This window comes from Panthera uncia (assembly GCF_023721935.1).
Source record: "Panthera uncia isolate 11264 chromosome C1 unlocalized genomic scaffold, Puncia_PCG_1.0 HiC_scaffold_3, whole genome shotgun sequence".
NCBI classification, from domain to species: Eukaryota; Metazoa; Chordata; class Mammalia; order Carnivora; family Felidae; genus Panthera; species Panthera uncia.
The window spans coordinates 100,420,828-100,439,372 of NW_026057584.1; positions in this window are offsets into that span (position 1 = coordinate 100,420,828).

Sequence of the window (18,545 nt, forward strand, 5' to 3'; positions counted from 1 at the left end):
AAAGGAAGGAAGGAAGGAAGGGAGGGAGAGAAGAAGGAAGGGAAAAGGAAGGAAGGAAGGAAGGAAGGAAGGAAGGAAGGAAGGGAGGGAGAGAAGAAGGAAGGGAGGAAGGTAGGTAGGTTGTCCCCTTTGGGGATTTCAATATTTGGATCTATATCCCCACCATTCTGCCTACCCACAGGGTTTTCTCCCTTTTATCCCAGGGAGCAGTTCACAGCAGGGACCTTTTTGTTTCAGAAACGGTTTGCTTTTTTGTTTGGTTCCCCCGGCCCCTTCTAAAGCCTAATCAAGCTGAGAAAATTAAGCCTTTTCTTCACCTGACTGTGGGAAATGGGGGAAACATTTCAGTGATTTCTGTAAATTGCACCGGGTGGTCAGGATTCGGAAAGGGCTCCCCAGGCCCTGGTTTCCTTATTGAGCCCTGCGGACAGCCTGCGGGGCCGGGGCTGGGGCAGGCGTCCGGGACGCCAGCGCGCAAACCCCCGTCCGGTTGCTGCTGGTGGGTTGACGAGCCGGGTGACTGCGCGGGGATGCTGGAGAGCGAGACGCAGGACGCTTCGGCTCCGGTTACCGGGAAAGCCTTCCCCTTCCCTCTCTGTATCCCCAAACCACTCTGGAGCTGGTACCACACAGCTAGCCAGGCCCCTGCAGCCGAAGATTTTAGAGCTCACGGTTCCCGAAAGGAAGGCAACCACACACACTCTACATATTTTTCTTCACTTTAATCAGACATCCTGCTTTTCTCCTTACACCGAATTCCACCCAGACACCAGAACAGAAACGCTAACATTGTATCCTCCCCCACAAAAGTAATAAAACCCTGAGTAAATTCAGCGTCTACGCTGGAAATTTTCTGCTCTCCTTTATTTTGCTTTTCGCCCTCTCTCACCCCTCCCCCTCCCTAGGAGGTGTCCGGAGTCAAAGCACCCCTTGTGGCCGAAGGGGCCCCTGGCCCACCCCAGTCCCCACCTGTCCAAGTGGCGGCTCCCACCTCGATCCTGCTCGGCGCGGGTCGGAGTCCACACCGACTGGCCTCGAGCGTGTGTACTCTGGTGGGTACCAGTGTGGGAGCGAATGAGGAGGGGCCAGCGCGGCTTCTGGGTTCTCCTGCCCCCTCGGCTCAGTCCAGGTTCCCGGGGAGGTCCAGACCCAACTTCAAAGTTGGGGACAAAAAAAAACAAAAAACAAAAAACAAAAAACAAACAAACAAACAAAAAAACCAAACTCGAGAAAAGAAGAAAAACCACAGCATCCAAGTCCTTTGCACAGGAATGCCCCTGCAGCTCCAAACCGTGTTCTTTCTGCTGGCCCCAGAGTTAACTGTCCTCCTTCTCCTTCCCTTGACTCCCTTAGGGGTGAGAGGTTGTCCCTGGGATCATCTCCCATCGACCCGGGGAAAGGAAGCAGAAGTCCGCGCACCCAGCTCTCGCCGCTCTGGCTCCTGTCCCGCGCCTTCCCACCTCCCTGCCGGCGGGCTCAGGAGCGCCAGCCAGGCCGCGCCCCTCTTTCGTCCTTTCGGACGCAGCCTCCCGACCCTCCTCCCCGGGAGGGTGCAGGACAAGCCCCCGGCTCCGTTCGAGGTCGGCGCCGCAGGGGGCCGGCGGGGAGGTGAGGGTGGGAAAAGTTTAGTCCGGAAGAGGAGCGGGCAGGGAAGGGAAGTCTCAGGAGCCTGGAGTGGAGAGGCAAAAGGGGCGAGAACCTGGAGTCTGCCCCCCCACTCCACCCCACCTCCTTCTTTCCCAGACTGGATCGCGTGCGGGTGAGGTGGGAGGGGAGGGGTCGCTGCACCCCCAAGGCCTTCCCCAGCCACCTTCCCCGTCCGCTTCTCCTGCAGAAACCCGGGTGAGGGACGAGTGTGCGCCGCGCGCGTGCGTGTTTGTACGTGACTCTGTGTGTGCGAGGCTCCAGGTGAGCGCGTGTGTGTGTCCGCGTGTGCATGGGAGGATGGTGTGCATTCTCTGTGTCTCTCTAGTCCCAACGTGCTTGCGCTACGTTCGGGTGTGCAAGTGTTGTGTGTGCATGGGCGTACGTGCCTGTGCGTGTCCCTGCTTAGGGTGTCCTAGAGTGTGCGTTTTTGTGCGAGCTGGAAATGGGAGAGCAACTACCTTTACCGAGGCTTTGGAAGTGCAGCGTGTTAAGTGCTCTGATCCCAAACCAACTGCCCACCTCCCACCCCCATCGGTACCCCACACCCTCTCCCCACCCCACAGCCCCACCCCCCCGTCGGGGAGCTACTGCAAAGGCAGAGGAGACAGTTGTTTAAATGTAGAATAAAATAGCCACTGTGTTTTTTCTTCCCTTCCAAGACCCGCTTGTGCAGCTCCGAAGCCCTGCAGAGGGGGGTTGATTGGGGAGGGGGGGGGCGGAGGTGGGCAACACGTGGCAAGGTCAAGATCAAATGGACCTCAGGGAGCGCATGGGCCAAAAGCCCATTCCACAGATGACACAACTGGAGACCTGGAGAAGGGAAGGGACTAGCTCAGGGTCCCACAGAAGCTGTCACTTGTCTTAGGGCCGGCCAAACCTGGCTCAGAGCCACAGGCGTCTGAGTTCTGTCCTGTGGCCTAAGTCCCAGAGGAGAGCGCAGGGATGAGGTGAGGATTGGTGGTCTTCTGCTGATGGCCAACCCACTCCATTCACCTCCAAGTAAGGTTCGCTGTCTCCCCAGTACTTGTGTGTGTGTCTTTGGGGGTGGGGGAGGGGGATGAGAGCCCAAGGCAGGATCTTTTGGGGCTAGGAATGCAGTGGGACATGAGGTGGAGACACAATCCCTCCTCTCCTAGGGTCTCACTCCACCCCCCAAGGAGTTAGCAGCTTCCTCTTCTCCCCCACTCACCGGCGGAACTTTCCAGGCATGAATGGTACTGTTAGAGATGGGGGGGGGGGGTTGGCTGGCCTCACTTCCTGCGGGGATAGGGTGGGATGGTAGAAAACCGACCCCAAAGCCATTCCAGGCACGTCCCTCCCCTCCCGCGCCAAAGACGCCCGCCCCAAAATTGTTATGCAAAGGAGCCAAGTGTGTGATCTTCTGGTGATCAAAGCCGCAAAGCCAAATATTAGAGGAGAAGTCAATAATGGATGAGCAGATTAAGAAACCCATCTCGCGGACAATTATCGTCGCAATTGAAAAAGCTCTCTCTTCCTCTAATTCTCCCCCCCTCTCCCTCCCCCTATATAAAACTAAAAATTAGGTGAAAGATGGGAGTTGGGGAAGGTGAATAGGAAAGGCTGCAGCCGAGCTTGCGTGAATGAGCGCGTTCATGGATGGCTTTGTTGAGGGGAGATAACGCCCCCTAAGCGTGACCCCAGTGGGTCCCCGTGTTTTCTCTGGTCAAGCGGCAGAGCCTTGCCCTCTGCACCCAAGGTTCATTGACCCCTTAGAGCGTGAAGTTTCTCTGAGCCGCACGGCTAGAATCAGGGTTTCTAGAGATTTTCTTTTCAAAACGTTAGGCACCCAGCCTGAGCTCCCCCGCTACACCCCTTGCTTTCCCCTTTATCGGGAGAGGGACCCTAAGGCCGGAGGTTAGGGCAAGGAGCAGGGTCAGAGGGGCGCAGGCGAATTCCCGGCCAGTTTTCCTGTGAGGAACGCGCCACCTGTTGGTGATATCGCAGAACTGCACCCGTGTGGTGCTCAAGGGTCCACCAGGCTGTGGGGGAGAGGTTTGTGATTGAATTCCCTAGACCCCGAGAGGAAGAAATCTGGCCTCTGTCCTGTCAGCCAACGCCTGACCGAGGAGAGACAACGGAATTCCAGGAAGGGGTCCTTGTTGGGATCCCCTCGCCTCATGAGAGCCTAAACTGGAGAGAAAACCCCAGGAAGGGCTATTTCTGATTCAGAAAAGCAGAAAATACCTGAGACATAATGCGGGTGGGGTGGGGTGGGGTGGGGTGGGGGGCTCTGCATTGGGCGTCAGGGCCTGGGTTCCTTCGTCCCCTCTGTCTGTCCCCTCTGTCTGTGCTATGTGACCTTGAACAGGTCCCTATTTCTCTCTGAGCCTCTTTATTCCTAAACTGAAGGAATTAGATTAGATTGATCCCCTCTCAACTCTGACCTTCAGTCTGACATTGAATCTGAGCTATGTCTGTAGGAAACCTGTGTCTTATCTTCTTCCTAGTTCTAGCTCTTAATAGATCCTGGACCTTTATATGCACTTATAGGCTAATCTCATGTACGTATTCAATGTATAGCTGCTTTGATTATATTACTGTTTTCTCAATTATCCAAGGATTTCATTTGACAGGGGTCAGGATGTTTCTTGGCCCGAATTATCTTCATAAGTGCCCTTTTCCTAAATTCTTTTTTTTTTTTTTTCAAGAATCAACAAAACAAGAAAACTGTGTTGACTTCGCAGTGTGAACACATCGGGGATCCGAGTCATGGGGCCAGTGAGAACACAACAGCTGTTCATGTGGAAGGCCACCAGAAGACCCAGGCCCCAGATTTCGCCCAGTGTCAAAGAAAGGACGAAAGAAGAACCGAGGCTGGAGAGAACGCTGTAGCCACGGACACTCTGAGCACCCCCCTCCCCCCGGGAGTGGACTGACTCCTAACCAGAGGGTTCCTGATGGACGGTGTCCAGAGAGCAGAAAAGGCAAGCGTCCAGACAATGTAGGATAGCTCAAACCTCAAACGACTTCCCCTTGAACTCTCCATGAAATTAATAAAGCGCGGAAACCGGGAGGTGGGGGCGATATTTTCCTCGAGTTACCGGGAGATCGCGTGTAACCTCAGCTTGGAGTTGCAGGTTCGCGCAGCTGGAGGGAAGCGCGGGTTCCGTGCGGTGGGTCCTTTCCGCAAGGCCTGGCACCCAAGCTTAGGGCAGAGCAGGGCCGAGTTAGGCGGATCCGGCAGCCCCAAACGGCGCACGCCTGACGGAGCAGCTGCTGGCCCGCTGTCCTGGCCTTCAGTTCCCAGAGGGGCCAGGAAGGCCCTCTCCGCAGCCTCCTCCCGCCGCTGGGCGGAGGCCTGCGCATCCCTCCCCAGGGAATAGGAAACTTCCCTTGGGGCAATCAGAGAAACTGCCATTTTGAACCCGGGACCCTTTGCTTTCCGAACGGAGGGGACATTTCTAGTCTTTCGGTGGGGGAATCCAAGAATCGTTCTGGGACCTCCGGGCCCCCTCGGAGGCGGTGAATTTCAGCGTCTTGACCACCGGCGCCCACGTGGAATTCAGGCTTAAGGTTAATGTTCCTATTTAGAGATGGGAAATTGAGGTCGGAGCTCCGGTCATTTGTTCTGTGAACGGCAGTCTGAATGCAAACCGAGGCCTAAAGGGTTAGTTGGTGGCCTGGCCCTGATTGTGGCTGGGAATTTTTGGCCAGCTTCCGGGAGGTCCGGTCCCACTCCTGACCAGGGGAGCGGCGGTTCTGGTCCTCTGTGCCGCAAGACTCGCAGGGCTTGTGACACCAGCGCTTTCCCAGCCCCTCAGCCCTGACCCATGGGCTTCCGAACTTTGTCCCTTCCAGCCTGCGTGTAGCAGTGCTGGGGTCAAGCGCCTCCCCACTAAGGCAGGTCGGCCTGGGAAACTGGGAGCCCCAGGCCTGGGCCTAGAGCAGCCAGCACACTGGGACCTGTGGCCAGTCCGGGGCGGGGCGGGGCGGGAGCTGTGGGCTGAGCTGGGTGGGCCTAGGGACACTGTCCCAGGATGGACCGGGAAGCATCCGGGACTCTGTATGTATCCTGTCTCGGCCTGGACTCTCCCACGCGGGCCACGGAATTGGATTCTGGAATCAAGGTCAAGACGCCACAGGCAGTTGCTTTGCCCAGAGCTGACCGACAGGCGGGAACCTTCCAGAGACAGCCGCAAAGTGGCCTGTGCTGGGCCGGTGAATGCCAGCTCCGATTTGCACTGCTCAGACCAACTTCGGTGGTGGGACTGACAAAGGAGCAGGAACGGATTTATTTTAAACCTCTCACATTTCACTCAGATGTTTCAGTTTTACAAAGGGGAGAGCGGTAGGGAGAGAGACACACACAGGTAGAGAGATGAGGGGAGGGAGGAGGGAAAGGGGGAAAGGTTAGGGATGGAGACAGAGAGGGAGAGAGAGAAGAGGGTGGGAGAGAGAGCGAGTGAGCGAGCCCTTCCTCCAAAAGGCAAGGGAAGGATGTTAGAGAGTAGATAGCCTGTGTACATCGGGTACTTGCTCTGGGCTCGGCTCTCGGCCCTGTATTCGGGTTAGCTCATTCCATCTTTACTGTAACCTGTTGAGGTATGTAATTATCACCCTCTCCAGCTTACATAGGAGGAAACTGAGGCACAGATGGTGGTAAACCAGCCCAAGGGCTTGTCCTTAGCAAGCGGGGAAATGAATCTAATCTGTCCCCAGTCCTAGAAGAGCCAGGTGGGGACCAGTCGGTTCAGGGGCCTCTCAAAGCCGCCCCTCGGGCCCCCGAGGAGGGGAGGGATTCTTATTTCCGAAGCACAGACGCGAGGCCTCAGCGCTCCTAAGCCCTCAAGTCGGCCGCGCTCCCGGCAGCCGCGCGCGTTTGGCTGCGGGGGTCGGTCCGGGGAGCCCTCAGCCCGCGCCTTCCACGCTGGCTCCGGCCCCGCCCGGACACGACCCTGGAATCCCAAAGCCTCGGCCCGCTCTGGGCAGACGACCTTCGGTTTCGCACGGAAGGGGCCCGCTCGAGAGCCGTGCGGAGGCCGCAGCCTCTCCTTGCTGGTATCGTCCGTGTTCATTCTACTCGCATCCAAGCGCAGTGACCGTGGAAAGCGCGGAGTATCGGACTCGGCCTTGGTGGCCTACACCGTGCGACGGGGGCAGAAATGGCTGATCTGGGCAGGCCCGCAGGCCCCAGCTCCCGGAGTGGGGCATCTTCGCCACCCGGCCTCCCAGGCTCAGTGGCTGGTCTGCTAAGGTGATCGCCGAAGCCAAGACTTTTTCAGACTTGCTTCCGGGCTAGGACCTTGACTGGGATGCGCTTGGAGCTCGGGTCCCACGGAGACGACAAGTCTCCAGGGCTTCCCCCAGAACCGCTCTTCAACTATCCCTGCGCGGATAATGGGGTTCCCAGGGGCGAAGGCGCATGGCGAAAGGGCCATGGCGAAAACTTGCGAACACCCAGCGTTTCCTAACAATGCTGGCGCGGTCATCCTTTGAGATCTCTTCACTCCCGGGCCCCGCGGTCCGTCCAAGGGTAACCAGGTCTCATGGAGCACCCTCTAAAAGGAGGGGAGTTGGGGGTGGGGGGGAAGGGACGTGCAGCCTGCCGGAGGGATGGGGGGGACCTAGGACCAGCATTGCCAGGAGACATATCTTGACCCCAAGTCACCGGCAGGCCAACGGGAAACTTCACCGGCCCCCCAGAACCTGCAGCGGGTCCTGCCCAGAAGGGGCTCCGAATGGTTCCCCCAGGCCTGGTGGAAGGAACTTCCCCGCCCCCCCCGCAGAGAGAATGCAGGTGTCTGACTTGCTTTAGGAAAGCACAGGTGTGCGGAGAAGAGGGACTGGCATTGCCCCAGGGTGGTGGGAACCACCACTAGCCGCCTGAGATTTCTGTCCTCCTGCAGTCGGCCCTGACTGCATCCCTCCCCTTTCTCTTTGCTGGAGCTTTCGCCTTTAACCAGGGGAGCAGAACAGGAGGCCTGTACCAAAAAGGTCTCATTGTCTCTGAAGTAGAACCTATGGTTTCTCAAGGCCCTGCTGGGGCTCTCCGGGGGAGGAGAGCAACCCCTAGGGCCAGCAGAAGGCAGCCCCCCTTGGCCTGCACCACTCCTCGGTTTTAACAGACTGAATTAGAATTAGGATTTGTCAAATACTTAAAAGCTTCCTACCAGAGCTGCCTTTGGTTTGGGAATCACCACCCTGGGATTTTATAGTTACTTTAATGGAATGGTTTGGAAGAAGACTAAGGGTGTCAGCAGTTTTGAATAAGAGTGAACTTGAACTTGAACTTGACACAGCCCCCCCCCTTTTTTTTAAGTGTCTGGACCTTGGGTCAAAATACATCAAGGAAGAGATTCCACCCCCACCACACTCAGGGAACTTACAAGTACCTTGAGAGTGGGGCCCTGGGGATTGGGGGTGCAGAATTTGCCGGGAGTAGGGGAGGTTATCTTGGCTGGGTCACCAGAGAGAGTGGAAGCCAAGTGACTGTGCGGGCATCCCCTCTTCCCCATCAACCTTTCGCATTTCTCTCTTCCCCCTGTCAGTCTCCCAGCTATCAAGTGTGGACTCGATAGGAATGTTGCAAGGAAAAACTAATTAAACGGCAGCACAATGCTTTGAAAATATTAAGTGTCATGTAAATGCCTAATGCTAATAATAATCTTGATGGTGGTAATTATGTGCCAGGAAGCACATCCCAGACAGCCCAGCACTGAGCCCAACTGTGCATGTCAAGGAGGATCCCAGGGAACGCCCATCCTTTGTGTTGTGGAGCCCCAGCCCCGAATCGCCTGGTGGAAGAAGGGAGCTCCAGGTCACGCCCCCAGCACCTGGGAAGCAAACCTAGGCTAACCCCAGGGGGAGTCCTAAAGTTACTGCTCTCTTTGCCGGAAAGCCCCCTTCGTTGCCCTTAACGTGGGAAATTTGAGATTTCCAGGGACTGACCGTACCCAGGAGGCTCTGACAGGCTCCACTGTATGTACGTCCACGTCCAGGTCTGACCTCTGTGAGCTGAATGCCTTCGGTTTTCCAGAGCTTCGTTACCACGTCACTGCTGAGCCTCTAGGTGGATTTAAAGAGAAGAGTGTTCTCTTGGGGACACACATGCCTCGCTCTCTTCTTTCCCTGAACTCTGGCTGGGAGGGGCATGGGGTGCTTGGATCTTCCCTTCGACATTTTTCTAGTTTGATGAAACACCAGGCCTTCCCAGGATTTACAGTTTCCTTATAAGGCAATTTTGCCAGCACCCATCCCTCACCCCCATTTTCTCCCAACGGAAGCTTCCCTGCTACCACTACCGCTGGCCTGGAGCTTTGGGGCCCTGAGGTCTGCCAAAACCCAGTGGGGGCTTTGAGGGCAGCAAATTAGAGTGAGTCACTATGGAGGCTTTTGGGAATTTCCACCCCAGAAATCACTGGGCCTTTTGGGGGTTTTGTATAATCACCTAGATACTTTAATGACACTCCTGGCCCTTGAACTTGCCCTCGTTTCATTTCTGAGTGACTGGAAGAATAGTTACAAATTTGGGTTCATCCAGCTGCCTTTTTTGGCCTTCTTCAATTTGTTTTGAGGTTCAGTTTTTTACCGCTACGTGATGACATACGCCTTCCCATTTGGGAAGTATATAGCTGACTTTTAAAATTTATTATTCAAGAGAAGCAAATTCTTATCTACATCTATACACAAAACGCTTTGTTCTGTTTCGGTTGGGCTTCAGTAACTCAAAAACCCCTTGCTTTTAAAAGTAAGCCTGTTTACATATCCTATAGAAACAGGTGGTTTCCCAGGTAATTTCTTTTTAAGAAGCCACTCAAATCGGAATGGTTATCAACCGTGGCAGTGTTAGGGTTTGGGGTTTAGGCCATGTGAGATTCAGTCAAACTTGGAGGAGGTTTATGAGATCAGACACCGACCACACACACACACACACACACGCACACACAAATGCACAGTCAAAAACTCTGCAGTTTGCATTTCACTCCTTCCTGTCCAAGTACAGATTTTGCTTTTTATTTCATCTTTATAATGAGAAGCCTGGTGCCACATGGCCCAGCCTCCTCGTGTATGTTCCATTTGGGAAGTGGTGGAAGCATGTGACATGCGAGCTCACAGCAGCAGTGAGAGGCAGGCAGACTGACCTCAAGCCCATGCCCTGTCTACTATGCCCTCCTCCCTGCTGCTGCTTTGGATAAGGAGGAAACTCTGCCTGCAAAACCCCTCCCCCTTCCCAAATGGGACCTTAGGAATTGACAATTCCTGCAATTCAAAACTAGGAGCCCCCCAGTCACTTCCCCAGCCTCTCCCGCAACCTCGAAGGCATGCAGGCACTTTCCAGGCTAGATCGTACAGTTATACTTCCAGGACGATGGGACAGTGAACCTGGCTCATTTTCTGGTTTGGAGCTTCACCCCTGATAATCACTTCACCTCAGGGGGAAGCTGCGGTCTAGGAACCTCTGGGGGGGAAAGTGGGGAGTTAATAGGCCTACCATCACTTTTGTAACTTTCTAACGAGTTTGTTTTGTTGTTACTGGTATCCTCACCCAGGATTCCTGCTGCATCATGAAGAATCTGTTTCCAAATCAGATAAGTCACGGACTGAGACACACTGGATGTTGCAGATAAGTTTTTACAACAGCTGTGGAGTGAGCCTGTATGTTTTCACAAAGATACTGTTCTCAGGCTAACATCCCCTCCTCCAGGAATTTCAGAGCAAATAGCTTTGGTTCACTCTTGTAGCATTTTGGTTCCTCCTTGGTTGGTGGTAGGGGAGTGGGGGTGGAGCTGAGGAGATTGGGGGGCAGGTTCTAGACTCTAGGGAAGAAGCAAAGAGAGGATGGGGCTCCGGAACAGAGGACTGTAGCCAGAAACCCCAGGCTCCAGCCCCGGATGCCGCCCTGAGCAGGGCAGCTGGGCCAGCTGTATTTGGTGTTTGTCACCACCGCTCCGAATCTTTATTTGACATCTGTAATTCTGTGCTGGGTGATGTGCTTGTCCGGAGCTGTGGGTACCCCATGCATTTTGTCTAATAATTTTTCTTCATTTCTTTTAAAAACACTCTGGTCTGACCAGGCTTCAGGAAATGGGGCTTCTGTTCTGGGGTGGCAAGCCTTTCTCCTCCACCTCCTCCGTGGGCTGTCAGCACAATGCCTGACATTGATAAACAATCCCTCCAGAAATTCAGATGTTTCTACACTGTAGGCTGCTTGGCTCTGAGATCTGAAATGTTCGGCATTTTCTCCAGATAATAAGCATGTTAGCAGGTCCCGCAATAGCCTGGGAGATTGGGTTCACCCCCCCCCCCGCCATAGTAGTCTATAGAGTAGAGTGGGTCAAAAGTCTATAGAAACCACCAAACTCAAAGGCTCCCCTAAGCCTTGGGGGGTGGTGTGGGGGGGAGGGAGCGGACGCGGATGGTGTGGCCACGGCTCCCGGAGGCAATCCCATTTCTGTCCAATGGACGCTGGATGGGAAGGCTGGCAAACTCAGCATTCTCAGTGTGGAGTCAGGGCAGCTGGTGGGGGTGGAGAGATGGGAGAGGGTTACGGGGCTCTGAACTCTCTTTGCTATGACGATCTCCAGTGGGCCAGAGAAACCGTTCCTCTGTAATCTTAGTCTTTCCCATGGAGGGAGGACTTTGCAGCCCACATCCTACTGTAAACTCATGTCCCGAGTCTCTGAAAACAGCGAAGAATGTGTCACATGTAGGGTTTAACAGATATGAAGCTTAGGAGAAGCTGATGGCGGAATTTCAGGCATTATCCAGCAGGTGGCAAAGAATCCGGGGAGTCCAGCCTGTCTCAATGCTGGCTGATAAATCATCCCTGCACTTGGGACGAATTCGCCCTGGTCCCGGTATCCCTTCATTGTATGTAAACTGCTTCTCAGAGCTGCTGCATGTAACTTTGTCTCTGCTCTGCCCAGGATAGTGGCCACTGAGACCTTGAAATGTGGCTGGTCCGAATTGAGATGCACTTTCAATGTAAAACACACCCCAGATTTCAAAGACTAAGCATGACAAAAAGAAGGTAAAGTATCTCATTAACTTCTTAAATACTGATTATATGTTGACAAAATAATATTTTGAATATTGGGTTCCATACAATATATTATTATAATTCATTTCATCTGTCTCTTTTTATTTTCTTTTAATGTGCCTCCTGAAACATTTAAAATTGTATCCTCTGTTCAAAATCAGGACTCACTCACATTTTATTTTTATCAGGACAGAGCTGGTCTAGGTAATCCCTTCCCTTCTGAAACTACTTTGAGGACTTGCTTATTGGTTTCTTTTGTTAGTCATGGAGGCAGCTCAGAGCTTCGATAACATCCTTTCTGCTAGATAAGAACTGAAGGGCGGAAGAAGTTGGGAGCCTTAGCGGAGTCATCGCCAAATACTGGCTTCTGGTGACATCGTGTGGTCACTTCTGGGTACTACACCAGCCACAGGCTGCGTGCCAAGTCCCCAGTCCCCTCCTGTAGTGAGTGACCCTCCATGAATGAGCCAATAAATACTGGGGGGTGGGGGGTGGGACGCCTGGGTGGCTCAGTCAGTTAAAAGCATCTGACTCTTGATTTTGGCTCAAGTCATGCTCTCACAGTGATGAGATAAAGACCCGCGTGGGGCTCCTCAGTGACAGTGCAGAGCCTGCCTGGGATTCTCCCTCCCTCTCTCTGTCCCCTCCGCGCTCATGTGCTTGCTCTCTCTCACAAAATAAATAAACAAGTTTTAGAAAGATAAATAAAATAGGGTCACCTGGGTGGCTCAGTCGGTAAAGCCTCCAACTTTGGCTCAGGTCATGATCTCACGGTGTGTGGGTTCGAGCCCCGCGTCCGGCTCTATGCTGACAGCTTAGAGCCTGGAGTCTGCTTCGGATTCTGTGTCTCCCTCTCTCTCTGCCCCTCCCCTGCTCGCTCACTCTCTCTCTCTCTCTCTCTCTCTCAAAGATGAATAAACATTTAAAAACTTTTAAATAAATAAATGTATGATACCACGATGATAGATACATGTTATTATATACTTACCAAATCCCACAGAACATCATAGTACAAAGAATGAACCTTAATATATATATACTTTTTTTTAAACCATTTTAAACCATTTAAGAGGGACAGTGGATCCTCTGAAGGCATGCACATGGTGAGAAGAGAATTTAACTGTACTGCGAATAAATAAACCATGGACTTTAGCTTGTAACAATGTATGAGTATGTAACAAACATACCAGACTAATGTCAGTTGTTGACAATAGGCGAAAGGAGGTGAGGGGGCACATGGGTACTCTTTGTACTGTTTTTATTTTTAATTTTTATTTATTTATTTTGAGAGAGAGAGAGAGAGAGAGAGAGCACAAGGGTGGGAGGGCCAGAGAGAGAGGGAGAGAGGGAATCGCAAGCAGGATCTGCACTGACAGCATGGAGCCCCATGTGGGGCACGAGCTGAAATCAAGAGTCGGGCGCTCAACCAACTGAGCCACTTGGGTGCCCCATGTATTCTTGACAGGCAACTTGTCAAATTTTACCAAAAGAAGTCCTCCTGGGAACTTACTGGGACTGCCCTGAATGCGAAGACTGGTTTGGGAAGAAGCACGTTCGAAATACTGAATTTTCCTATCATATGATATGTCTCCTGATATCTTTATTTCACAGAAGAGAAAACCAATGAGGTTCAGAGAGGTTAGGTGACTTTCTCCAGGTCACCCAGCTGGTTCCGTGGGAAAGCCACCATTTTCACCCAGGGCCATTGTTACCCAGAAGCCCTTGCTCTAAACACCTAGCCTACACCACTCATTAGTTTTTGGGAGGCCTTGCTCCTGGACATTTATCTCCGGTAGATGGATGCTTTGATTGCCCTTGGTGGCACGGGCCTGAGAGAGGGGGGGGGTCTCAAGACTTGCTGACCAGCCACCAAAATGAACATGTGGGCATCTCCCAGGAGAGGAGAGCTCATACTGAAGAGAGCGTCTCTATGCCCTTGGTTGACCCATGGCCGGAAAGGGAATGGTTCTCCTTTTTAAACTCAGCCCAAGATCTGTGTGGGAAGAGCTGAAGTTGTGGACTGAAGGGAAGAAGGCTGGGGAAGGGGACCGGGATTCAGATGAGTCAAACCCCACATGTCAGAAGGTTTCAGTTGGGGTCCCAGCTCTGCCACTTTCTAGCTCTGTGACCTTGGGCAAGTCACTTAACTTTTCTGAGGTGCCGCTGTCTCACCTCTAAGGAGGAATACTTACTGTTTCTCCCAGATACCCTCCGCTGTGGGGATTAAATTAGATAATGCATGTAACAGTTTTGACCTCGCACTCACTGGGCATCCTCCAGTGATACTGTGATTAGCGTGTGAGCTCTGATCGCCCCACCCTCCTCCCCTGCTCCAGGCTCCGGGGAAGCTGAAACTCACAGCCCATCCACTTTAGATAAAAGACTTTCATGGACAGAAGGAGCCGCATGAGGAAGGTTCCTGAAGACAGCAAGCTTGCACATCCACCAGTGAACTCAGAGTGACCGGACAGCAGCAGCGAGCCCCCCACCCCCACCTCCCGTACCCCACCTCCCACCCCTCGGCTGAGTGTTGCAAAATGAAGTTTGCACCACGCCTCCTGCAGCTCCGCAGCTCGCAGCTCGAAGCACTTTTTAACAGGTTCTCGGGGAGGCAATTAGGTCTTTGCAAGGCTCCAGGGGCTCAAAGCAGTGGTTGGGAAATCTGATCCGATGAACAGATAAGAGGTAGTTATAACTAGCACACTCAATGTGAACACAGTGATGGTGCACACAGTAATCTCAACCATCAAGATAATTCTCAAACAAGTGTTCGCTCCTAAGGAGCCTCACCGTGTTCATTGTACACACTCCCAACTTCCCTGTTTTCACAGACAGCCATTAAAAGCCCCAACCCAGCTTGTCCTGTATGTCTGCCAAGCCTGAAAGCAAAGAAGTAGGATGAGCTGGCATTTAGTATTTTTAAGGATGTCTTTACATTTTTTTTTCAAGTGAGGCATAACTTAAATTCAGCAAGTTTACAAACCTGGAGCTTCGGTCTCACTAAATTTTTACCTCTGTATACACCTGTGTGACCACCACCCAGAGCTCATTATTCAACATAATTTGCCGCCCCCAGAATACTCCCTCATGCCTCTCCCAGTCAGGTCCCCACTGAGAGGCAGCCACTAGTCTGACTTCAGTCACCGAGGATTAGTGTTTGCCTGGTCCTGAACTTCCTATAAATTGAATTATAGCACATGTGCTTTTTTGCCCATGGTCTCTTTAGCTCAACGTCACCTCTGTGAGAGCCATTGGGGATATAACATGCTGCTTTTGTTTGCTTCTTACAACTGCTGTGTAAAGGCAAGTTGCATGATAATGCCACACATCATTTTACTACTGGTGGACAGAGGGGTTGTTTCCAGTCCGGGGCTATTACAAATAAGACTGCTGTGAGCATCAATGAGCATGTCTTTTTTTTGTATGAGCTTTTTTTTTTTTTTGGTAATGTTTATTTATTTTTGAGAGAGAGAGAGAGAGAGAGAGAGAGAGAGAGCGTGAGTGGGGGGGGGAGAGAGAGAGAGGGAGACGCAGAATCTGAAGCAGGCTCCAGGCTCTGAGCTGTCAGCACAGAGCCCGATGTGGGGCTTGAACTCACAGTTCGTGATCATGACCTGAGCCAAGGTCAGACGCTCAACCGACTGAGCCACCCAGGTGCCCCTGAGCATGTCTTTTAGTGCATCTGTGTGCACCCTGAGTTTGTATGAACCTAGAAGTCAAATTTCTGCGTTACAATTTTTTCTTCTTTCCTTCCTTCCTTCCTTTCTCCCTCCCTCCCTCCCTCCCTCCCTCTTTTTCTTTCTTTCTTTCTTTTTCTTTCTTTCTTTCCCTTCCTTCCTTCCTTTCTTTTCCTTCCTTCCCTCCCTCCTTTCCTTCCTTCCTTCCTTCCTTCCTTCCTTCCTTCCTTCCTTTCCATCATTCCCAAAGTTCCCTCCTGCTCCCTTGTGATCACTTTCGCATCCTCAGCCCCCAGAAACCACTCATCTCATTTCTGTCACTACAGTTCTGCCTTTTCTGGAATTTCTGATAAATGGAAACAGACATCCTATAGTCTTTTGTGTCTCATTTCTTTCACTGAGCAGAACTACTTTGAGGCTCATCTGTGTTATTGCATAGGTGAGTGGTTCACCTCTTTTCATCTGGGGGTGATCCATATTTCACTATGATGTACCACATTTTATTTCCCCACTTACCTCTTGAGAGACATTAGGGATTTTTTTTTCTATCTGGGGGCTCTTGTTAATACAGCCACTATCAGGGCTCCTGGGTGGCTCAGTTGGTTAAGCATTTGACTCTTGATTTTGGCTCAGATCATGATCTCACGGTTTCGTGAGTTTGAGCCCCACCTCGGGCTCTGTGCTGACAGTGCAAAGCCTGCTCGGGATTCTCTCTCTGCCTCTCCCCAATGTGTGCATGGGTGCTCTCTCTCTCTAAGAATAAATAAATAAACTTAAAAAAATAAAGCAACTATCAATATTTGCTACAGTTCTTTGCACACAAATGTGTTTTTATTTCTTTGGGGTAAATACCTAGAAGTCGGGTTATTGGGTCACATGGTAAGTAAGTATAATGTAACTTTACAAGGTATTGCCGAACTGTTTTCCAAAGGGGTTGTACCATTTTGCTTTCCCACTAGCAACGTATGAAAGTTCCAGTTCTTCCACCTACATCTGGTATTGTCAATATTTAAATTTTAGCCAACTGTAGACATGTATAATGGTATCTCATTTTGGTTTTAAAATTAGCTTGTCTTGTACTTATGGGCCATTAAGTGTTGTTCATATCTTTTATTCTTTCAAAAATTGAATTGTTGGGGTGCCTCGGTGTTTCGGTAGGTTAGGCATCCAACTCTTGATTTCGGCTCAGGTCATGATCTAAGGGTCATAGGATCGAGCCCTGTGTCTGGCTCCATGCTGAGCATGGAGATGGCTTAAGATTCTCTCCTTTTCCCTCAGCCCCTGTCTCTCTTTCTGGTACTCTCTTTTTCTAAAATAAAAAATAGTAATAAATAAAATAAAATAAAATAAAATAAAATAAAATAAAATAAAATAATAAAATAAATAAAATAAAAATTGAGTTGTCTTCTTCTTAAGTTGTAAGAATTCTTCATGTATTCAGTATAGAAGCTTTTTCCAGGTATACATTTTGGGAATATTTTCTTCCAGGCTGTGGCTTATCTTTTTGTTTTCTTCATAGTGTCTTTCAAGAGCACAGATTTTTTATTCTGGTCAAATCCAATGTAGTACTCTTTTTCTTTTATAGCTTATGTATTTTGTGTTTTATCTAAGAAATTCTTGCCTACCTCAAGACCACAGAGTTTATGCCCATATTTTCTTCTGTAATTCTCATAGTTTTGGCTACATTGCATTTAGGTCTATGATCCATTACAAGTTAAGTCCTATTCATGGCACGAGATAAGGGTTGGAAAATGCTTTTTTGCATATGGATTTCCAGATGGTCCAGCACACGTGTTGAAGAGTTTATCCTTCTCCCATTGAGTTACCTTGGCATCTTTGCCAAAAAATTCCATATGTATCTGTGCAATAGGGTTGTTGTGAGAGTTGAGTGAAACTTTGAAAGTGCTAAGCATCTATACCTGGCACGTAGTAATTGCACAATAAATATGGTCACATTTGTAATCATTCATCATTATTAATTTATCATTTATCATTTATCATTATTTCTGTTAGCCTTCCAGCAAAAATCAAGGTAATACTACACACCTTGCAGAATTTTGTGAGAATCTGGGTGAGGAGTCATGTAAACAGAACTTCCTAACAATGTCTTCATGTAGAAAGTTCTCAGGAAATAGTGTCCTTCCTCTTCTCTGCATGACAGCACCTGGAAGTAGACACTCTTCAAACAACAACTGTTATCATGTGTAAAGCCGTAACCTTTCCTAGGACAGACAACACACGAAAAGATGTTATAAAATTGCCAATGCTAATATTTCATATAAAACAACAGGAACTTGTTTTCTACCTTTTATATTGAGCAAGATATTTTTTTTTTTAAATATGAAACCCAACATTGCTGAAGATGAGGGAGAATAAGTACTCTTTTTACATTGTTGGTAATACTGAAAATTAGCCCAGATTTTCTGCAGGGCAGTCTGGCAATATGAAACCGAACCTGTTAAAACACGCACGCATTGTGACCCAGCAATCCACTTTTTAGGAATTTCAGCCCAAGAAAATAATGAAGATTATGGGTTGAGAATGGTGTGCAAAGCTGCTCGCCGTAATAATGTATATAATCAGAAAAACGTGTAACTACCTCAGAGCCTGACACGTAGTTAAATAAATCACAGTACATTCATGCAGTAATATACTAGACCCTTTCTTTAAAATGACGGAGTAGAATGTTTTACAAGGTATTGAATGAAAAGAACAGATTACATACCAAAATTCATTTTTTCGTTCAGCAAATATTTGTTGCCTAGGTTGGGCACTGGTGCTAAACGGAGAACTAGACAGATACGGTCTCTGTCTTTACGAGGCTTCCAGAAAGAAAAAATGCATTTATTACAGGGTGCTAAGTGCTGGGATAGGTGAGGGGAAGGGTGCTAAAAAAAACATGTACAGGGGTGCCAGGATCAGATTTGACTTGCGTTTGCTGTTTATATGGAGTAGGGGGAGACCCACAGCGAGCGAGATCTTAGCAGACCCTGAAGCCCAGGCAGGGTCTAAGAAGAGGCAGATGTGGGGTTGGGGTCAGGAAATGGAAGAAGGCTCCGGGGCAAAGGGAGCCATGTTACCACCCAATCCAGGAGACTATCGATAGCTTTTAAGCTAACGAGTAAACTGATCAGGTTCACACTGGAGAAGGACTTCTCTCCCAGTATGGCGGGTGGGATGGAGGGGACCATGCTGGAAAGTAGGGAGAGCAGTTAGAGACC